This window comes from Mauremys reevesii, linkage group 11 (genome assembly GCF_016161935.1).
Source record: "Mauremys reevesii isolate NIE-2019 linkage group 11, ASM1616193v1, whole genome shotgun sequence".
Lineage (NCBI taxonomy): Eukaryota > Metazoa > Chordata > Testudines > Geoemydidae > Mauremys > Mauremys reevesii.
In genome coordinates this window covers 37,886,395-37,904,506 of record NC_052633.1, presented here as the reverse complement: position 1 = coordinate 37,904,506, position 18,112 = coordinate 37,886,395, and positions in this window count along the sequence as shown.

Genomic DNA, 18,112 nt, shown 5'->3' with positions numbered 1-18,112 from the left:
TGTGTCGTCAGCTACGGGAATAGCGTAGCTGAAGTCGATGTATCTTATTTCGACTGACCTCCCATCCTCACGGCACGGGATCGATGGCCGTGGCTCCCCCGTCGACTCCGCTTCTGCCGCTCGCTCTGGTGGAGTTCTGGAGTCGACAGGAGCGTGTTCGGGGATCGATATATCGCTACCCGCCGATCTGGCGGGTAGTCTGGACGTACTCTGAAGCTTTAAAAACCTCCGCACCCCAATCTGGGTCTGTGCTGGTTATGTGATATGTATGTATCTCGTGATCCTTGTAACTGATACCTGTAATCCCTCATAACTCAAGCCGGACCCCAGACATACAGTACCTTCCCTCTTAATTTGTGTCTATTTAATTTTAAACATTAACTTTAATAAAATGTTTATAACTATTCATTAGGTATTGCAAAACTCAGCCTTGCAACTTTTCTGGCACTAGCCCAAAAGTAATGTGACATATTTGAGGTTACAGCGGGCACTTAAAACATCTCAGTCTATCGCTAGCGAGAGGATCTGTTCTAGTGCTAGTTCCCAGTTAAATACAGAGCTTCTCTGTAAACCTGAATGAATTTTTAAGTGATTTGGCTGCAGTCTTGCTGGAGTCTCCCTCCATAAAGCTTATTAACCACCTTTACAATGGGAGAAATTATGGTTCCTAGTGCTCTAACCTATTTTTGCCTTTGGTTTGTGAGCCGCATGTGGCTCTTATACAGTTAAAGTGCAGTTTGCAGCACCCACCCACATACCCTCCCCTTCACCTACCAGATGTTGGCGGGGGGGGAGGGGGAGTAAGCGAGCTCGGGACCTCTGCCTTGCAGCAGGTCCGTGGGGTAGGTGCTTCTGCCCAGAGGGAAGGAGCGGGTCTCAGGGCTTCAGCTTCTTAGGGTGCACCTGCTAGGGCTCGGGGCTGAAGCCTCTAGTGCTGGCAGGGTGCCCCAGCTCTCAAGATTGTGGTAGGTGGCTTGGAGGGTCAGTATGTTTGGCCACCCCTGGCTTATCGGGTGAATACCAGTGCTGACAATGAATCACCAAGAAAAGAAATACTCTCAAAGTCACGTTTTCTTTCTTGTACATTTAAAGAGAAATGGTCACACTGTGTTTTTTTTTCCTTTGGATTTAGGAAAGGGTTTTTCACAGCTGCCCTCTTAATGCACATTCCTGCTTTTTCCTGCAGGGAAGCCTTAATCTGGTGAAGGCTTTTTGTTTGTTTTTTAACCTGATTTTCTTGGAAATGAAGGTGATTAGTTATAATATTGAAATTGTAACAAGTGTACAGTTGTGAGGGTCCAAAACTCTTGCTACAATTATAACTTAGTTTGGTTAAGCAATCAAGCTCTAATTTGTGTGTGTGTGTGTGTACACAAAACTGCTCCTGCAAACTCAGGGTCTTGCTGATGACTAGGCCTGCAAAAAATTCTAGGCACAGTCTATACACCTGCTCTGCCACAGACTTCCTGCATGATCTTGGGCAAGTCTCTGAGGGCATGTTTATGCTATAATTGCACCGCTATGGCGCCGCAGCTTTGCTGCTGTAGTATAGATGCTTCCTACATCGACAGAAGGGTTTGTCTGTTGATGTAGTTAATCCATCTGTCTGAGAGGCAGTAGCTAGGCCAACAGAAGAATCCTTCCAGCAACCTACCTGCAGCTATGCTCGGGGCGAGGTTGCCCTAACTATGATGTTAAGGGGGGACAGTTTTTCACAGCTCTACGAGCCATAGGTGGGGAAAATAAGCACGTCCCTATCTGTAAGAGTGTTGTATGGACAACTAAATTAAATTTAGTGAGATGCTCACATACTACAGTAGTGGCAGCTATGTCCAGGGATGCCAACCTGATTTGCAGGTACAATCATGTATTCAGAGATGTTAAAGGCCAGAATAGATCGTTAGATCATCTAGGCTGACCTCCATTATAATAATAACAGGTCTGAGAATTTCACCCAGTTTCACGCTGTAATGACCCCAATAACACGTGTTTGGCTAAAGCATATCTTCCATAAGCTCTTCTCCTGTTTATGCATAGGTGCTGGAACGAGGGGTACTGATGCACATCCTGGCTTGATGTCATTTCTATCTTACAGAATTCTGGTTCAATGGCTGTCAGCACCCTTCCCCTGCCAAAATTGTTCCAGTACCCCTGCTTTACAGTTTGAATGCAAACTTGTATTTGCAGAGTTGAGGCCCTCTTAAAAGTCAGCCCCTCTCCGCTTAATGATATTTTTGTCACGGCTGAAAGTCCCTCCACCCTCAACCTGGAAATAATGCCCTTAATATTTTGTTCACCTTTCAAGTACAGGCCATGTACCTATGCCCCGTCTCTAGCAAGCTGAGTAAACTCATCTTTGTATTTCTTAGTGACCTCCATTGTTCAGTGTATTTTATCTAAAGATCATTCATTTTTATGGGGTATGGTAGACTCTGCATTACAAACAAGATTTTTTAATTGAATCACTCTGTCTAGGTATCCTACTTGTCTTACTGGCCTAGACGTCTCCAACATGAAAGTTTGTGTCACACTTTAATATTAATAGTCTGTTTTTGCACCATAACTGTGAGGAAAAATCTTGACTAGGAAAAGGGGTTGAATTTTGGGTAGCTAAGCCTGACCTACGTTCAACCAGTGCAAATAAAGGGTAACACTTTTAAGGAGATGAGTGCCTGCAATTTGGGCCTCTTAGGTATCTTCAGAAAAGTAGCACCAAATGAGCTGGAATATATAGATAGCCAAATTCAGAGGTGTTCTCTGAGGGAGTCTTACTTACACACTGGTAAGTTAGGCTGTGGGGCAATTCAGACTTAGAAATCAGTAACTCCACTGCAATCAATGGATCGTAAGTTAAATCAGAATCTGGCCCACAGGAATCAAATCTAATTTAATGTAACACTGGCAGTAAGGGGACTTGTAGAAGGTATCAAGAGGCATCATTTTAAACTCCCTCGCATTTACTTAGACTCAACTTTGAAATTGTCTCAATGGGTGGATGAAAGGGACACTATCAACTTGAAATGGACAATTAAAAAAAACAAAACTTTTAGGTACATAAGCTGCACCTTGTCACCCTGCTAATTTACTGTAGATTTATTGTAATGTTTTTCTTATTTTAAATGGTTTTGGTTTTTTTGCTGTATGAAATACTGATGCAAGTAACACAGACTTCTTGAGGCAACACTAAAATTGCATTAGACAGTGTTTTGTTGAAAGAAAACAGGAAAATATTCTTTAATTTGTCTCTGTTATAGACGAAAACTGACCTTTTAAAATTTAAATCCTTATGCTGAAGTGCTTTGACATATATACCAACATGTCCTTACTGTGGGAATTGGCTTGTAAAGGGATTGTTGAAATGGGCTCAGATGATGGCAGAAAGTAGATTAGCGAAGATTACTTTATAGCCTTGACGTGTGTTGTAGTATATTCCATATTTCCATACTTCTAAATTTGTAAGCAAGGCAGAAAACTTCAGTTAAATTGATTACATCTAAAAACTAACTAAACAGCTTATGTTATTGTTAGCCCACAAGTGTTGGTCTTCTGCCTTCATTGTTAGGTCCCACATTGTTTAGTTTCACTGATTTACAAGCTAAAATAAAATACAAATAGACTAAACCAAACTGCTTTGTCAGAGGCTAGAACAGAGTGAGTGCAAACACAGTGGAGCACTCTTCTTTGACACCAAAATACACAGCTATGGTCCCTTTATCTTTACTAATGAGCAGTATTTTACTTTTTGCAACAGATACGCCAATTTCTGTTTCAACCATCTGTTCCTTGACAATTGACACTTTAGAGGTCTAGCTGTTACTGAATAGCCATTGATATGAATACAGTAAATTCTTTACAAAATAAAAATCAATAGTCACTGACATACTGCGTGTTGAGGAAAATAATTGTTTATGGCACTCAGCTTAAGCTGTTCTGGTAATCACGTTGAAAAATACAATATTTATTCATTAGATCAAATTTAATGAGGCCTCCTGGCAGTAATTATAAAAATTACTGTAGCAGTAAATTACTAATGAGCTGTGATGTGCTTCCTACCTGTGAGGCAGGACTGGGGGTTGAAAAAGCCTGATATCCAGACAACACTAAGGAGGGAGAGATCCTGAGACCAGGAGTAGAGCTCGTGGCAGTGCAGCAGACCATCACTGTACCTTAGTGGCAATATAAAGAGGAGAGAAGGCTCACAAACAAGTGTATACGAAGGGTGACTTTAAACAGGCAGTAAATCTCTATGTTCATTTCTGAACAAAGATGCATTTGCCACAACATTATTTGGCATAACATTAATGGCAGGAGGAGCGTAGTTCATGTACGTAATGGACAGTCTAAATGACCCAATAGGTCTTGATATTATACTGACCTTTTTTCTCCCAGAATGAGCATTTTTCCTGCATGCTATTTGAACGTGAGCAGGGTCAGGAATGCAATCCCATTGCTAATCAATCGTGGAGGTGGCTTCTGGCCCCAGGAGTTGATGATTTTAGTTTTCTGGGCAGATTAGTTTCTCAGCTGTGCATAGCCCCATGGACAAAATCAGCTGTTGAGCAGTTGCCCACGTGCTCAACAGCTGAGGTGAGCTGATCCACACCTGTATATCTCGAGCCAGGAATGACTTCTTGCTTTTTGGTGATTACGATAATTGGACAAATATTTTTGCGAACTGACTCATTATGGATTAAAGGTGGGGGGTAGCAGATGACTCACAGCACAGCGTTACTGCACCTAGAGAGGTGGACGTTGTTGCTGGAGCCATGAACTGTACAGATGTGCTTGCTCACAAAGCTGTCTGTGAGTGAAGCAGTGACGCATGGTCACAGCTCTGGCCCATATCCTGGAGTAGAACTGCTGCTTCAGTCTTTTTATTCTGTTCCTCAACCCTAGTTGTTTGGGCTGAGTGTCCTTCCCAGCGTTTCAATTTTAATTCTTATAGAAAACCGAAATAAGTCATACATATACTGACAAAGGAGCATATGGTGTATAAGATCATACTAGAAGAGGTAACCCTTTAAATGCTTTTTGGCTTCAATTCAATATAGTAAACATTTTGAAAGAGCATATGAATTTGAATAGCTGTTCAGTATATCGGCAGAAGGATTGGTCGGTGGCTAAAGAAATAGAACTGGGAAACTAGGTCTGTCCTCACTGCCAGACCTAGTATATTTTAAAAGGGTCTGGCAGTGACCTCCTGCAGTAATTATAAAAATATACTCCTGGCAGTAATTTACTGTATAGGGTATATTTTAAAACATGAATTAGAGGCCAACAGCATAGCTTCCCACCTGGGAGTGACCTCACCTACCTACATCACAGTGACAACGTCACAGTCTGGTCTCCACTACAGTGTTACAGCAAGCTTGCTAATGCATGATAGTTATCTCACTGTAACATGATATAGCTTTAAATGCAGGAGTCCTGTGTTCTATACCTACTCAGTCACACACTTTCTTTCGTGGGTGAATACCCACTTCGTCGGATGCATGCACCCACGAAAGCTCATGCTTCAATACGTTTGTTAGTCTATAAGGTGCCACAGGACTCTTTGCTGCTTTTACAGATCCAGACTAACACAGCTACCCCTCTGATATTTGACACTTTCTTTGTGATCTTGGGTAAATCACTCTCTCTCTCTCTCTCTCTCTCTCTGCCTCTCTTTCCTTACCAAAGCATGGAAACAAGGCTTTTCCTTTTCCCTTCCCTGCTTCCCTTAGCTGCATCTACAAGGGCAAAAACAAAAAGGCCTCCCCAGACAGCCATGAAACCTTTTTTTGAACATCATAATTTTAAGGAGAAAACCTTGTAGCTAATGAAGAGATGGAGAAAAATATAGTTAAAATTCTTTTACAAATCTCATGAAAACCTATGCCCTAAAGACAAACCTGGACTGTGCCATCCGCACAGTTTTGGAGGCAAAGGAGTCTGAATTGTGTGTCCTCTGGGGTGGCCCTAAGCCCAGGGTCAGAGCAAAGGTCTGGGCTGCTTCCTGGTGCTAGGGAGATGGGGAGCACCCCATTGTGAAGGCTCTACCATGGGGCGGGAGTTCTAGGGAAAAAATTTAAAAGCCAGAATTTTTCAATCTTCTTTCTGGGCTACTGTGAGGTAAACCAATATTTGCTGAAGCAATTTTGAGATGTGCAGATGGAAGGCACTTCAGAAATACAACAGTGTAAATTCAAATGCACATACAGTAAAAGCGCTCAGGTAAATACAAGACTGCAGACCAGGTGAGGTGTTCCATGTTTTTAAAAATAGTTAAGTCTTGGGACTTTACAGTCACTCAGAGAGTCACAGGCTTTCAATTCAGCCAGCCTGTCTATTGTCTTACAATACAAAGAAGATGGTTGTTTAACTTTGTGAGTTCTTACACTAACTCAAATTGCTGTGCTGGAATGGAGCACATGGCCCCAGTGGTCTACTTCTGCAGCTTATGATGTTACTTAAGGGGAGCTGAGTACCATACTACTGAAGCATACAAGTTAAACAGTACTGCTGATGCTTTCAAGAGAATGTCACAAGTCTCAACAATCCAATAAGTAGTAAGACTGTTGCTGTATATTAGTACTATAATTCAATTACATTAAACTAATACTGTGATGGTGCCTCCCATAAGGCTTTATGGAAATATGCTTATAAATGTATATATGACATAATTATAATATGTTTTATGCTACATATGCCATGTAACATATCTCCGTAAAGGTCATGATCTACTGAATCTATTCATCCTATTTGTATGCATGTGTCATTTTCGTATTAAAAGTTATGAATATTGGCTGTGTCCTGGCTTGATTTCCAAGTAGCCTTTGTAAAGCATTGGGTCGGCTTCTTGAGAAAGGAATGTGCAAATTAAGGGCCCAATCAAGAAGCACTTAAGAGACAATGGATCTTGGGAGGCTCCAATCCACATCAGAAGGTAAGCAATGGCTGCTGCCTGTAAAAACTGAGTCATGCATGGACATGTGACTTGCCCATGTGACTCCAAAACTCCATTTTGGAGCTGGCCTTTGCATAGAAGAGAGGTGAGGGTCTCTACCCACAAAAGAAACTCTATTTAAGCCTGTGGGAGACCCCCTCCATTTGGTCTTCAACTGGCTAAAGAGAGAGCTTCTCCATCCCCAAGGATACCTGAAAGAAAATGGAACAAAGGACAGTAACTACAGGGGGTGTAAGTGATTGCTGGGCACAAACTAGAAGGAGACTAGTCTGTAAAAGGAAGCTTACTGGAATGCCTCTAAGGGTGAGGTTTCAATCTGTACTCAGTTTTCTTACTGTGTTAGACTCAGACTTGCTTAGTTTAGTTTAGTTTAGTTGGTAATTCACTTTGTTCTGTCTGCTATTACTTGGAACCACTTAAATCCTACTTTCTGTATTTAATAAAATCACTTTTTACTTATTAGTTAACCCAGAGTATGTATTAATACCTTGTGTGTGGGGTGTGTGTGTGTCAAACAGCTGTGCATACCTCTCTATCAGTGTTATAAAGGGCGAACAATTTATGAGTTTACCCTGTATAAGCTTTATACAGGGTAAAACGGATTTATTTGGGGTTTGGACCCCATTGGGAGCTGGGCATCTGAGTGTTAAAGACAGGAACACTTCTGTAAGCTGCTTTCAATTAAATCTGCAGCTTTGGGGCACTGGCGTGTCTGGCTCAGCAGGACAGGGTGCTGGAGTCCCAAGGTGGCAGGGAAAGCAGGGGCAGAAGTAGTCTTGGCACATCAGTTCGCAGTTCCTAAGGGGGTTTCTGTGGCCCAACCAGTCACAAATACATTAATCTGTCACTAATACTATACTTAGTGGTAGGGTTTTGTCACCCTTAAAGCAAGCCTTTAAACTTCTCCATTTTGCTGTGTGAAATGCAGGCAAACATAGAAACTGAAGCAGCAGAATATGACAGAAAAAGTTTTAGAAAAAGGCCATCTGGTTCAACATACCAGTCCTTCTTAAGGGGGAAAGTTAGGACTGCCAGAATACATTTACCAAAGGGCTGGATCAGAAGATGTGTGTGAGAGGTAGCTAGTTTTAGTTATTTGAAGCCATTAAGGTGCCAGTATAAACAATCTCTTTTCAGTTTTCCCTTGAACTTGGGCATGTATATGGTTACAACAGAAGCTGATCAAATTGGGATGTTAAGTAACAAGTGCAAACAATAACTGAAGGGAAGCGTCAACATTTTCTTAAAGCAAAGGGGGGAAAAGGAGCCTACAGTAACTAGGGAGAGGCTACAGATCATTCAAACTGTGATAGCGTGACCAGTGCAGTATGGCAACTAGCCTGAAAGCCTTAGCCACTAAGGCAAAAAACAAGCTAGAATAATGACATTATCTCAGACGTTCCCATAGATCCCCTGCCCATCTTGGCATCTTGGTCCCTCTTCCCCACTGGCAACTCCTGCCCTGTGATAACCCAATATGCTTTTTGCATGTAGTCGGTGGTGTTGAATTGCTGTCAAGTCATTGCATAAGCTGTAGCATTATGCCAGACTAGCTGGCCTTTCCCCAACCATGCAAATTATGGTTCAAACTAAGGCTGCCTTAAATGTGCCCTTTAAAATCAGGGCACTTTGTTTATTATCAGTGACCAGCATGGCGGAAACAAGAGTTAGATTTTTTTCATTTTATTTTTTGAATGATCAGAAACGATAACCAGATTTCTGTCCTGTCTGATGCCACCACATGTACACACAGAGCATTAGACACTCAGAATATACCAGGAAGCACTGGTTGACTGGCCACAGTATTTGTGGTGTTTCTTTTACTTACCAAAGGCAGTAGGTGCACTGATAATAAACAAGATGCCCTGTATTAACTTGATATTTGTTGCTTACTGCATAGTTGTTGGAGTGACAGTCTATTAGGATGGCTCAGCTGTTCATGGGTGGAGTCAAAGGTCAGGTTCCCATCTTCCTGTTGCCTAAGGTAGGCATGAAATAGGAGTAATATGGAGACAACACCTTATAAACCCTTCCCCCCCACTGGCTGATTCAGGAGTAATCCTTGTACCCTCTGCAGGGAGCTTCAGCCATGGTATGTTTATGCTGTGTCCATGCTTTTATAAAAAACGCTCACCAGTTTGTAACAATACTTTGCACTTCTGTGGTGCCTTTCAGCTGAGGCTCTCAGTGTTTTAAAAGAACTAAAATGCTCAGCCCCATTGTGAGGTAGCCATGCATTGTTTGAGGCTCAGAGAAGTTAAGATATGACCTAAGTCACTTGAAGAACTGGGCAGAGAACTCCTAATGTCTCACTCCGAAGCCTATGCACTAATCATGCTACTTCCCATCTAATTTTCCTGAAACCCAGGTCTACGCTCTTAACCACGTTCCCTCATTTCTATACATAGCGTGTGTAATAAATATAGCATTGTTTCAATGGTCACAAGGTATTAGTTTCCAACTCCATTTAATCAGCTGGAAAGCAATCCTTTAACAATTGGGTGTAGAAATGGTGATGAAAGAGAGAGAGAAAAATGTCTTTTTACTATTGTCACGGCTACGGGGTCTTGTCTCCTCCGGAGGTGTGTAACTCTTGTGCATGCCGTTTACATGGATTCCTGACAGAATAGGATCCTAAAGCTACAATGTCCTTCATGCATAGCTGCCAATTTTCTGCAAAGCTTACACCTCACAGGATTCAACAGTATTGGTTCTTTTGGGATCAATGAGAAATTCACCAGCCATCTCCACTAGCTCTGAATTACAGAGCAGAACCAGATCAAATACAGAAGAGTTCCCTCATTTATCCTGCCTCTGAAACACTTCAGAGTATGTGCTGCATTCATTTTGTGTAGGCGGGCTGGTGTCTAATCTATTATGTGAACATATTTATAAAAGATTAACCTGTGCCTAGTATTCCTGAAAACTGATTTAGTTAAAATACATTTTATTCCACTTGTCTCAGCCATACATATCTTTTCATTTATCTTTGATATTAGTCATTTTCATTGGAGCATAATGCACTGTACATTATCAGTATTTCTTCTACGTATGACACAGCTTTCTCCTAGCCAATACCATTCAGAAGACTGTATGCTCTGTGTCTAAGAATTTTAGCATACGGTTAATGCATTCACTAATGGCTGGGACTATGATTCTTAACAAATAGCTGAACACCTGCAATTTCATAGAATGCTGTAACTTTAAAAGTATTTAGGAGCACCATGGAACCACAAGGTCATGCATCACGGCACCTGAAAAGCACCCAGGTGCAATGCATGCAAGTACATATGCACATGTACTTGCATGTCTGTACTCCTTGCACCTCCCATTTTATATATGATCCAGTAAGGCATGAATCTCCTGCAACTGTAAAAAGCTTCATATATGTTTTAAAAATATGTATTTAAGTGTAGATGATACTTGATTGACTTAGGGGAATGATCAAAAGGAAATGCATGTTTATAGCTTGGTTATCCTGAGGAGACAGGATCTGCTTGCCATCTACAAGTATTTGAAGAAAGGAGCAAACTTTGATTCTGGGGATTTAACCAGAAAGGTTGGGATGAAATTAAGAACATATGAGTTTGGGTCGAGACAAACAACATTCGCTACTGGTCAGGTTCATAAAATAGTCTCCCAAGGGAATTGTTGGAAAACCCATCGTGTGAAAGATTTAAAATTACTAGACCTGGGAAGTCAAGATGTCACCAGCAATGGCAGCCATAATCACCTAATTCTTTGCTTCTCTAACAAGCATGTTCTTGTACCCTTCATGAGTAGGAAAAGTTTTAGTCAAAATTCCTAAAGACACCGCTTCATCCTTCAAGTCCCTCCTGAAAACTCACTACCTCTTTAATGAATACAGTATAGTGCAAATTGTTAACAGCTAGGCAGGTAGTGAGCTGTGATTACTGCTCCCAACTAAGAATTGCATGTATCCTATTTTTTATTACTCTATTTCCCCTCTCCGCGCTCTGACCTGTTGGTTTATCTCATCGAGCTGCTATGCCTTGTCTTTTAGATTGTAACATCTTAGGGGGCTGTCATTTGCTGTACGTTTGTACAGCACCTATCACAATGGGGCCTGGCCTGGTTAAGTGTTACCACAGTACAAATATTAAACACCACCATCCAGTGCTACAGTGGAGTTGAATTTGATGACCTTAATAGGTTGGTCCCATTTCTACTGATAGGCATCTGAAAAGCACACAATAGATTTCAACACTGTTGCCTGTGGTCTCAGATGCTGTAGTTTGCAGTTCAAGTGTGCCCTGCTTTTCAGCCTAAGTTGGCGCTGTTCATATTTAAGATTTTAAATTTGTGGATATTAGATTTCCACATGAGTTTCACTATGAACCCCATTGTTGTTTCTCATTGCCGTGATTTAGAAACTTATCAAAGCTTTACAATATATTTGATTTATTTCTTTTTGTAGTAATTGGCTCTTGTAAGCCATTGTACATGTGTTATCCGTGCTTAGCACATACCTGCTCTGCATATATTGGAAAGGCCGGGTTTTTTGGAAAAACCTGGATTTGTTCTTCAGCATCTTATGCATTGTGGATCCCGGCAACTGATGGTGTAATTGGTTGATTACTGATTATATGTTTCTTATGTCTGCACTTTGAGTTGATGCATTTCATTCAAGTTCAGCCAGTTCTGCGTTCTGTTATTTCCTTATTTATAACCCATTGGTCAGGTATCTTACAGTATTAGTTTTTTTTCCACTATCAAAATATTTTATTTTGATACAATGTAACACAAAAGTCAGCATTTTTTCCCCAGAGCCCATCAAGCAATTTTTATAGTTCATTATCTTCCTCATGGGTTTAATGCCAACTCAGAAGCTTGAAAACATGTCTTTTTTTTTTGCTAAGACAGTGATATTTTCACCATGGCACACATGTATGGGTTTTTCTTGTTTTGAATGCAGCTGAACAATAAATCTTTCTCAATTTAACAGCAACCTCCTCACATTAAGTTCTTATATCAAAGTATCTTTTTTATTTCAGCGTAGGTCTGCAATTTAATTTGTTAATTAACTATTTCTGAGCAGACAGCAGTCAGAGCAGAAAACTGTGTAGCTGTAGGGGCATCTAAAACAGGTTAATGTTTTTGTCTGTTTCTAGCCGTATCATAGAGCCACACTTGCAGCCTCACTTAGGTGTGGCATGTACTAACCCTTGCAGAAGGGTGGGAGGGTTCTTTTAATCTGAAACTCTTTTAGTTGCCTTTCCAGCTACAGCATCCACTCCCTTTTTTATGTAAGTAACACGTATGGTGCACTTTCACTGAATCCCAAATCAGTGCATGTTACAGTTTTTTGGCTGGCTTCACAGAAAAAAAATATCTGTGCCTCAGGTGTTCTGTGTAACTCATATTGTTGTAATGTCACCCTTCCACTTGATTGACAGGCATCTTCCTGAATGCACAGTACATTTCATCCTGGACTGCTCCACAATTATCATCATTACACAATCCCTCACCCCCATCCTCTCATTCTTGTAGTATTCCTTGCTTTTTTTTTTAAACTAGGATTCCCTCTCAAAATAATTTTCGAGGGCTGCAGGAACTGGGGATAGCTTCAGTCCTCCCCATCCGCATCGCATCCATTTGATTCTTTGGCTTTCGTTACGCACGCTGCAGTGCGCTGGAGTCCCTGCTATGGCGTCTGTCTGTCTTTTTTTTTTAAAAAAAATTTCTCATCTTCTAGCGGAGCGCTGATAGCGCGGATGCCTGCCCTGCCCTTATCACATCATCCATCCGGCATGTCCCAGCTCTTTTTTTTTTTTTTTTTGACTGCACGCCACCCACACGCCACGAGCTCCACGCGGGCTCAACAGGAAATATTCAAAAGTTTCATGGGCTTTTCCTGTTTTTACCCCACTGCATCCAAGTTCAGATTGCGTCCAGAGCGGTGCCTCAGAAGAGTAATACCTGCCAACTCTTTCACATCAGCAGCTGATTCTGTTATTCACTATAAAAATATTTAAAAGGCCTTTTCCTTTTAAGCATGTTGTTTTCCACTCTGTGAGGGAGGGAGACAGTGCGTTCATGGGATATGTTTTCCTGTGCCTGCCTCTGCTTATCTTGTATAGCACTGTCACATTTTCCAAGGTGCAGTTTTCTGAATTTTGCAGCATCCTTTGTAAAATTTTGCTGTATTTGTTGAAAGCCAGGGTGGGAGGGCATGTGAGATCAGCTTTTTTTCAAATGGATCTTATAGATTTCTCTGAACTGCTGTGACCTGCGAATCAAAGCATCAGTACATTTCTTCCTTTTATGCCACTTAACATCATCTAAGTTTCAACCACCATCTTTCCATTACAGGTCTCTTCTCTTCTTGGGAGCCATTCAATGTTGCTTCATAATAGATCACTATTAGGTAATGCGAGGCACACCTTCGACCCGAGGGGCAGACATGCTGTCTCTAGCCCCTGGGTCACAGGGAAGTGACTACTGGTGGAAGGGCAAGAGAATGAATCCAGGCCTCTTGTCTGGCCCATTAAAACACTAGCCCTGGGCTACAAGGCTAGCTCTTGTAAGAAAGCATTTGACAGGATTTGCATTAGTTTCAGACAGCTGTAAAAAAGATCCTGAGAGATCATACAGATAATACAGTTACTAGGTAGTCTGACATTTATCTCCTTAATTTAATCACTCATGCTTGCTGTTTCTATGACATTTGCTGAGCCCATGAAGCTCAAACTGTGCATTTATTCAGATTTTTGCCCTTCACCTCCGTATCCCACCTCACCCCACTTTGAAACAGCATCTGTTTAAAAAAAGCAAAGGGTTTTATCTGGTGTCTCAGCTGGTGACATGTTAGGCAGGGATACAGGAGAGGCAGATTTTAAAATCAGGATGAGTGAGGCATCATCTTACCTTGCAATGTGTGTGCCAGAGAGAGGCTATCCTCCACTGATAGCAATAATACAAATTATTACAGAAAGGATTTTCACATGCAACAGTCAATCAGGTTTTATTTGCAGGCTCTAACAGTGGGCTACTGGTCTCCCTCACCCATGTGGGCTCTCTGACCAATGGATCAGTGCAGCTTGTCATCCCCTTAGCCACACCCATGCATATCCTATGGGCCATCCTCAACCCCACCCCTCCCCTATGCTCAGTCAGAGAAAGCTGGCACAGAGCCCAGCTGTGTGGCACAGAGTCTCCCTTGCACTGCGTTCTGCTTTTCAGTGATTTCACTGCACTTTGCACCTTATGCAAAAGACAATCCTTCATGTTAAATCCTAATACTTCTGTCAGATCTGTTTTAAACAATCAGTGCATACTTTCACCCTCCTCTCCAAACACGAATATTGTGTCTAGCTTGACTTTCCCATATATATATATATATTTTTTTTTTTTTTTAAAAGAGCAGCTGTGTTGTCCTTCATGAGAACAGCTTGTGATTTACCATGACTGATTTATTTTCCCATGGCAATGCTTACTGTCTTCAGGACAGTTGTCTATCAGAGGCTCAACAGTGCTCCAGTTTTCCATCAAGGGAAGCTAAAGTCCCATGATGCTCTGGTTGATCTACTCCAAAATCCACCTCTGGTGCTTCATGATTTCCCTCCTCTGATCAACAAAATGTCCTCTTTCCCTTTTCCTCTTCCAGGGGGCTAAAATGGCTTCAGATGAACTCATCTGGTTTGGACTTGTTTTGCTTTTTGGCACTCTCTCCTGCTATGCCTGTCAGTTCCTGGCAGAGCTCTGCTATCCCTTGGGTGACTCTACAGAGATGGCATAGTGCAGACTGGTATAGATGAGCCCCCCCCCAGGATGGCATCAGTACAAGATGAGAGAACCCAGAACTCCTTGGGTGACTTCTAGTGGTTCCACTAGTTGGTGGCAGTGGAAGCTGGCAGAGCTTCATTCTCCCCTTCTGTCTGCTCGTGGGAGTGTTTCAGAGGTATTTAACCAGATGCTTTTATCAACAAATAACATCTGATCATCAGTTAATTTTTTTTCTTCTCCCGACTTTCACTCCTTTGTGCAATAAGATAGCCACGACTGATGCTAGACTAATGTATATTTCTGGAAATGATGCCCCATTAATGCTACCCATCACAATGGCCGAACTGGGTGGGTCAGCACTGTCTGCCTGCTCTGAAACATCTCCTCCAAGTTTCTTTGCCCTTAATGCAAAATGCTGTGCAATGGTTACCACTGGAGTCTGACCCTTTCTCCTCCATGCACCCAACAAGGTATTTGTTATCTATTATGAATCATGACCCAAACAAAAGACCTGAGCCCAAGTTTAGTCTTTCAAGTGGTAGATACTACATGTTACAGCTCTCTGCCCACTCACTTTGAAGAGCACTCACAGCTTGATTTGAAAAAAGAAAGAAAAGTGAGAACAAGAACATTACAGAAATTGTCCAATGTTTCCAACCAGAGCAAGGTAAAGGCAAAATTTTTTTGCCTTTCACTGCTGTTAATATCAAGCTACAAAAAGCTATTTTGAATTACGCACAGATGTAGGATATTTGCTGGGAAAAAATCCAATCATTTATATTCTGTTTTTCTGATGGGCAAGAGGCACCGTCCAATCTGATTGACTGTTAGCATGCAACTTACTACTGAGCTAGACTGTATGTTGATGGATAAGCCAGTCTCATCCAAGTGTCAGGAAGATTATATGAAAAGGAAAAAAAAAGAGCTGTCGGTAGTTGCTCCATCTCTGAGGAGATTGCCAACTCACCCTAACAAAAGAAAACATTAGTGTGCTATTTGCGTCTCACAAAAAGACTGTGATAAGATGACATGATAAATGATAGAGAGCTTTTTTTCCCTCAATAAAAACACATAAGGTAGCTAAATCATAAAGTGTAAGGAATATCTTAGCTCTTTGAATTGGGGCAAGCCATTTATTAAAAATAAAAAAGGTGAAATTGTCAGAAACATGAGTGTCATTTCTGTTTTTTCTGTATTTCTTAAATTAACTCAAATTACATTATGTAGGGGAAATACATATGTATACACTGAATATCCTAAGAGCTGTCTCTTTCTGCGCCCACACAAAATTACACAGGCAAGCAGGTTAGGAGCTTCACTGTTTGTTTGTATTAATGGCTATTTGAGTGCCCCAATTCTATACGTATTAATTAAAAATAGGAATGTGTGTATTTCTTGTCAAATTTGGAGTCCACTTTCAAAATTTGGCACTAACGATCATATCTTCAAAACCTAGTTGTAGAATTATGTGCATTTATCACAGCTTTGCACACAAAGCACTTGATCATAAATGCAGACTGCTGGTTAGGCATCTAGAAAGCCACTTAGATGCACAGATGTGATCTGAACGTGCATTAAGTCCAAACACAGCAGGTAGGTTACTGCACTGACATTTCTGTATCCAAATATCAGGCTTCCCTTTGTGAACATTTGGCCCTAAATATTCAAGATTAGTGAATGTTATCTACACACTCTGGTCGTACACAATGAATAATAACTACAAATAAAGGAGAGAATTATATCACAAACCCCTACAGGTTAATGATAAACTATTGCAACAGTCTTACTTATGTTGGTATTCCTGGAGCACTTATTGAACATACGACCAGGTAGGACAGCACGTATCAGCCTCATTTTAAACCTGGGTATGTACTGAGGCTGAACCTTATCCAGTGGCTAATGATTACCTTCTAGTCATGGTCAAAGGCACATGTTAATCCATTTAAGTGTTCCAGCAGCTGTATATATTGTGGACCATTCAATATTTTTGTCTCAGTGATCAGACCTCATGGTGGATTTGAGTGGGTCCATTTTTTCCCCTCCCAGAGGATTCCCAAAGTGGGTATTGCCTTCTAGCCTAAGGGTTGCCTCATGGGGGCATTCCCAAAATAACCACCACAGCTGGCAACCCCTCTTGGTGGCAGTTGCAGCAGAGAGGCTGAAGGAATGAATGGGGATGGGGATTTAACTCCTCTCTCACCAGCTCCAAGCGCAGGCTGAGGCACAATGACAAGGCAATATTCAGAAGGTTGTACTGTCACGTCCTAATCTGGAGATAAATGGAGGCTTTCAGTCTTCTGAGCAGCACTTTTTGTGATCACCCGTTTCACACAATTTAAAAACCAAACAAGCCATTTTAGAGTTGACAAACCGTGTAATAATATTTTTTAAGGTCCATGCAATATGAGATGCCAGAATGCCTCCCAAAATGCAGACCTCTACTATATGCATACATGGTCGAGTCTTTACTTGGACAGGATCATCCCACAAGGCAGGCAGGTAAGCAAAGCACACATACCTCCAGAACTAAATCAAGTCCCTTAAATAAAAGCCTTATCTCATGTATTAGCATATTCATTCTCTCATATTCTTGAAAACAAACCAGTATACATGGGGGAGCATTCTGCTGTTTTGAGATAATGTCAGACATGTTATATTCTTCGGGAAGTTTCTCCTGTATGTCATCTAGTATTCCTTTACCTTCATGTTTTTCATGGTGGAAGTTTCTTATGTATCCAGTTCTGTGAGCATTTGTAGAATTTAGGGGGCTATTTACATGCAGAGGAAGTTACAAACATACATACATGCTTAACTTTATGCACTGAGTAGTTCCACTGATTCTTGTGGGACTAATCTCAGTGCATCACATTAAGTACACCTCTACCTCAATATAACGCGACCCGATATAACACAAATTCGGATATAACGCAGTAAAGCAGTGCTCCGGGGCGGGGGGCTGCGCACTCCGGTGGATCAAAGCAAGTTCAATATAACATGATTTCACCTATAACGCGGTAAGATTTTTTGGCTCCCGAGGACAGCATTATATGGAGGTAGAGGTGTACATGCATAAATCGTAGCAGGATTCTTAGCAGGCCAACACCTAAATGTTAACTACCTGGGGAAAACTCCAGCATGACCTTTGGAAAATAAGACCTCTTAATGTGCATGTTTACATTGATTGGAAAGATTGTCTGAATGCAAAGAAGAAAGTCACAGCTTAAGTGTCTGACAATTGACTACTACTTTTGCGTCTTGCAGTCATGTTGTAGCTGTGTTGGTTTCAGGATATGAGAGAGACAAGGTAGGTGAGAGAAAATCTTTTATTGGCCCAAATTCTGTTGGTGGAAGGGACAAGCTTTTGAGCTTCACAGAGGTCCTCAGGTCACCACTTTGCTAACCATTCCATATTGTGGTACT